Source organism: Thamnophis elegans, chromosome 10, assembly GCF_009769535.1.
Source record: "Thamnophis elegans isolate rThaEle1 chromosome 10, rThaEle1.pri, whole genome shotgun sequence".
NCBI classification, from domain to species: Eukaryota; Metazoa; Chordata; class Lepidosauria; order Squamata; family Colubridae; genus Thamnophis; species Thamnophis elegans.
In genome coordinates this window covers 10,022,403-10,028,402 of record NC_045550.1, presented here as the reverse complement: position 1 = coordinate 10,028,402, position 6,000 = coordinate 10,022,403, and the positions used below count along the sequence as shown (strand labels likewise).

General features: G+C 40.8%; 1 protein-coding gene across 1 annotated transcript in view; it reads left to right on the top strand.

Moving 5' to 3' along the window:
- The window catches only part of PLPP4 (phospholipid phosphatase 4), an 86,641-nt gene that overhangs the window by 80,368 nt on the left and 273 nt on the right, over nucleotides 1–6,000 (top strand). The gene's annotated exons all lie outside the window — the stretch shown is intronic.

Below are 6,000 nucleotides of genomic sequence, written 5' to 3'. Positions count from 1 at the left end.
AAGGTTGACTCAGCCTTCCATCCTTCCGAGGTGGGTGAAATGAGGACCCAGACTGTGGGGGCGACTATGCTGACTCTGTAAACCACTTAGAGAGGGCTGAAAGCCCTATGAAGCGGTATATAAGTCTAACTGCTATTGCTATTCTTTCTGGAATACGATTTAGGCAGGCGGTGAGGAACAAGAGATTTGAGATTTAGTTTATTTGTATGCCGCCCTTCTCCGGGAGGGACTCAGGACGGCGAACAACTCAGAAAGGGGAAAGGGGACACAAACACAATACACGTAATCAATACACAAGAGTCATACAGCCAAACAGTCGAGAGGGGAGGGGAACTCATCAACCCCAGAACTGCCGGCACAGCCAGGTTTTGACGGCTTTCCGGAAGGCCTGGAGAGAGGTGAGGGTCCGAATCTCCGCGGGGAGTTCATTCCAAAGGGCCGGAGCTACTACAGAGAAGGCCCTCCCCCGGGTGGTAGCCAGATGGCATTGGCTGGTGGACGGAACCCGGAGGAAGCCAACCCTGTGCGATCTAACGGGTCTATGGGAGGTAATTGGCAGCAGGCGGTCTCTCAAGTACCCAGGTCCAATACCATGAAGGGCTTTATAAGTTACGACTAGCTCTTTGAAACATATCCGGAGACCAATCGGTAGCCAGTGCAGCTCGCGGAGGATAGGTGTAACGTGGGTGTACCGAGGTGCACCCACAATCGCTCGCGCGGCTGCATTCTGGATGAGTTGAAGTCTCCGAATACTCTTCAAAGGCTGCCCCATGTAGAGCGCATTGCAGTAGAAAGATCAGTAAAGATCAAATGTGACTTGGTTTAGCATGTGAGAAACTGCTTCATGGATCCTGAAACTCGCTAATTAAATCATTGAAAGCGTATGAGATCAGATGAAAATAAAATGAGATGCTGGTGTGCTCTTTTCTAGAGATATGTAGAGTTCAGCACAGCCTAACTCTTCGTGAAAGTAGGTTTTTCACTCTTACCAGTGGGGCTTATCCCTAGATAATAGGCTTGCAGACAAAGAGATTCAGGTTGCTTCTTCGAGCCGAGGTGGCGCAGTGGTTAAATGCAGCACTGCAGGCTACTTCAGCTGACTGCAGTTCTGCAGTTCGGCTGTTCAAATCTCACCCGGCTCAAGGTTGACTCAGCCTTCCATCCTTCCGAGGTGGGTAAAATGAGGACCCGGATTGTTGTTGGGGGCAATATGCTGACTCTGTAAACCACTTAGAGAGGGCTGAAAGCCCTATGAAGTGGTATATAAGTCTAACTGCTATTGCTATTGCTATTCTAATCCATGAAGACAGTGTACTTTTACAGCAGATTTTAAATGATTTTTGGAGCTTTTTTAACCATGTTGGGCAAAGGTTAAATGATCTATAAATGACACCAAGTAGGGAATGTATTAAACTGTACTATATGTCCTAGACTTTTAAATATTTAACAACAAGAGGAAAAACTTAATGAAGCAGTTTTGAAGAGTTCTCGAAAAGATTTTTAGAAGTCGAAAAGGAAGGAATTATCAATGATATTTTATTTTATCCTTCAACAATGGGAGCATTACCTGTATAAAATTCCACATGTGACAGCTCTGAATTAAATCCAGAAACTTATATTGTAATAATCAGAAGTTAGGGTGTCAAAATTATTAATTTATGTTAGGGCATGTTGTGGTTTACCAAGTCAACACGTCCTTCCGATGTATTTTTATTGCAATTCCCTGAATTCCAGGCCAGCATGGGCATTGTAGTCTTAACACAACTGCATAATCAAGTTAAGAAAAGCTGTTAAAATGTATTGAGTAGCTAATGTGAGTTACAGGAAGAATAGCAAGTGTAACTATTTTTGTGTTAGGCTTCACTGTAGATAACTATACATTGACTTGTATATTCAAGCTTCACTCGCACATTACAGAGATAATTGGTAAATATGGTAGTATTCTTGAATAAATTCTGGTAGCTATTGGCCCAGAGATATGTAAGATCATGATACGAATGGGGGCACTTTTTCATAGAGGGGGTTAATTATCAAGCATATCTATTTCTATTTCTGTACTTTAGTATGGCAAGCCTACCCAATGCCTTAGCCAACCTTATTTCTTTTGTTAGGTTTATCTAAAGCAATTCCAGGAGGCTCCAGAGTTTGTAACTAAGAGTTTGTAGACTGCTAGTTGTCCAGCACTTATATATTCGAAGCTTTAGCAAACTTTAGAAAAGTCAATATGTAGGTATTATTATGCACACAGATATTCAGTTTAAAAATAATACGGCTAGTCAGGTTTGCTGGATGAAGTATGGTTTTAAGAAATGTATTCCACCAAGAGGCACAATTATTCACATGAATAAAATAAGTAGTGTGCAATTACAATTTCTAAATAGTGGAAATAGATTGCACCCAAGGGGACCACTATGTGTCCATTACAGCAGCATATGCTTGTCTTTGAAGTTGAAAGAGATAGAACTGGAATAACTCAACTAGCTGCATTTTTTTCTGAGTGTGTATTGGGGGAGGAAGAAAGAAAGAGAATGTATTAATGGCATATTTTTCTACAGATGATCCTAATGCTGATCCAAATGGGTCACATCCTGAGCTAATGGTTGGAAAAAATCAATTCTACTCAGCATCCTTAAGCTGCTTGTCTTCATGCTGAAACCAGCCAGAAATGAAGTTGGCTTAAGAAATTGCTGTCTAGATTACCAACTTTGACAGTGATGCTAAACAGGTGTTCTTTTTGGATAGTGTTACCCTGATTGGTTGATTCTCCTGCTTTCCATCTGTCTTCCACCTGTCCTTGTTTATGTTTATGTGTGACTAACATTCTTAGCCGTGGGTGGGTTTTCAAAAGTATATTGATTCTGTTACTAGAAGACTCTACTTACCAAGGAATATAGACGGACGTTGAATATTGCAAGTATACCAGATATTTGAAAAAGTAAAAAAAAAAAGTATTTGAAGAACATCTGAAGGACAGTGTAGAAGTAGCACTGAAGTTAGTATGTTGCAGCAGATTTGAGGTTTGCAATCTACTTACGAAAGACAAGGAGCCAATAGAATAGAATAGAATAGAATTTTATTATTTGTATGCCGCCCTTCTCCGGGAGGACTCAGGGCAGCGAACAATTCAAGGGGGAAAAAGGGGAACATAAAAAACAAAATACAAATAATAAAAGTAAACAACAGTCGCACAACCATACATGTCGAGAGGGGAGGGAACTCATCACCCCCAGGCCTGCTGGCAAAGCCAGGTTTTGACGGCTTTTCGGAAGGCCTGGAGAGAGGTGAGGGTTCGAATCCCTGCGGGGAGTTCATTCCAGAGGGCCGGAGCTGCCACAGAGAAGGTCCTCCCCGGGTAATAGCCAGGTGGCATTGGCTGGTAGATGGAACCCGGAGGAGGCCAACCCTGTGAGATCTAATGGGTCTGTGGGAGGTAATTGGCAGCAAGCATTCTCTCCACCACAAGGTTCCAAGAGAAGACAGGTTTTATTTGGACGCGTCCAGAGTTCAGTTGATTGTCACCAAGACTGAACTGCCTGGGCTATCCCCTGGCAGAGATTTTATACTTTTTAATTAAACATTACAAATCAGGAGGCGTTACAATAGGCGGATACATTTTAGGGCCATCACCCTGCTGAGATCAGTAAAAAGATATTTTTGGGAAAATTACAAATACATGATTCTCATAAAATTCCAAGTTACAATAGGGAAGTGAATCTTGGTTACTCATGAAGCAAACAGGATATATTGTTAAAATATTGCTAAAATATCGCTGATTGAAAGTTAAAATATTGCTGACTTTGAGCTGACATTTAAAACACGCAGGCTGTCATGAATATTTTTAGTTTGTTCCTTACACCCATGCTTTCCTGTTTCATTCTTGTGCAAAGCTTGCCTTTTACGTTCCCTTATTTTCGCAAGAGGGAAAAGAGGAAGTCCTAGGCCAGTAAGTCAAAAGTAAGCTTTGATTTTGATTTTAAGCATTTTAAAGGTTATAATATTTAGCCTGTTAGAATCACCTAACCTGATCAACTATTGGGGGGGGTTACCTGTGCATCCTGCATCAAGTACACCATTATTAAGGCTAATTGAATATTGGAGAGACCAAACTGGCCTACAAGAATGAGCAAATGAATAAAAATTCCAAATCCAGTCTAAACATTTGGCTAACTATACAACCAACCATAACAGTAATAATAAGAGCCGAGGTGGCGCAGTGGTTAGGGTGCAGTACTGCAGACCACTTCAGCTGACTGTTATCTGCAGTTCAGCGGTTCTAATCTCACCGGCTCAAGGTTGACTCAGCCTTCCATCCTTCCGAGGTGGGTGAAATGAGGACCCAGACTGTGGGGGCAACATGCTGACTCTGTAAACCGCTTAGAGAGGGCTAAAAGCCCTATGAAGCGGTATATAAGTCTAACTGCTATTGCTATTGCTATTGCTATAACCAGTAGACAATAACACTGAAAAAAATGGCATGACTGTTTTTCATACTTACAACCTTTGCAGCATCCACAGTGTCACGTAATCAAAATTCAGATGCTTGGCAACTGACATACATTTATGCCAATTGATCATCTTTGTAACCTTGCCAGTTGACTTCCAACAAGCAAAGTCAATTGGGAAAGCCCGATTCACTACCATGATTTACAGCAACTGGAGTGATTCACTTAAGAACTGTGTGTGGAAAACATTGTAAAATGGGGCACAACTGCCTTATTTAGCAATTGATGTTTTGGATTTAATTGTAGTAATAAGTCAAGGACTACCAGTAATTGATTTAACAATTACTGGCTATTTTAGGAGCTAAATTTTACAGAGAGATGCCTACACATCCAACATTGTTGATCTGATTGTAATTTTCCAAATGGGAATAAAATTTGGATATGCTAATGGAAATACTTATACATTTTCATCTTTGATTCACCATAATAAGTATCTCTAGAGATAAAGAGCAAAACCTTAAAAATCAGACAGAAAATAAAGACTTTGTTGTTGTTTTCCAATAATTTTGTCAAAGTCTTAAGCTTGAGGGAAACTAATCTGTAAATGATTACAAGTATTAATTATAACTGTGGATAAGCTGATGCAGATTAGATCTTGGGTACGTATAGAACTTCTGTTCAGTGTTTGTGGTCTCCAGAGTCTCACCTCAAATGATTTGCCAAATAGAAACAGCACAATTGCTGAGTTTAGGCAATCAAAAAGAAAAAGAACACACACAAATGCAAGTTTTATTGGGCATCTTGGGTTAGTTGCTATCTTAATTCCCATTTTCTTTGGAACACTGCTACATGTTCCTGCAGTAGAGAATGGTATATTAAAATGGTGGCTAGGTAGCACTGAGAGAGAGAGCCAAGGTATGATATTTATTACAACAGTGCAGTGCTTTGAATTCAACACAGTTCAAGCTATATCTCTTTGAAACAGCTGTGTGATTCTGGAAAAAGTATAGAGTGTACATGTACTGTATGTAGCTGGAAGGGAAGTAGCTGTTCAAGGAAGTTGACTACTGATGCAAACTTTACCTATACAAGAGCCGAGGTGGCGCAGTGGTTAAATGCAGCACTGCAGGCTACTTCAGCTGACTGCAGTTCTGCAGTTCAGCTGTTCAAATCTCACCGGCTCAGGGTTGACTCAGCCTTCCACCCTTCCGAGGTGGGTAAAATGAGAACCCGGATTGTTGTTGGAGGCAATATGCTGACTCTGTAAACCACTTAGAGAGGGCTGAAAGCCCTATGAAGCCCTATAAGTCTAACTGCTATTGCTATTTGAATAAAAATAGGCTGTAGGAATAACAGTGCATGTTGAACTCCCCTAAAGCATTTATTTTGGCCTGAGATTCTTGCCAATCCCATTAACAATTTTGGGCAATGTTTGCCCCACATTTTAAGAAAACCTGCTACTTGTTGGGGATTTGCTAATTTTTTTTTTCTGCCTACATGTCGGGTGTTTTTCTAAAGGCATCATAAAAATAATCCTCAAGTAGGAAACCCCAAAATA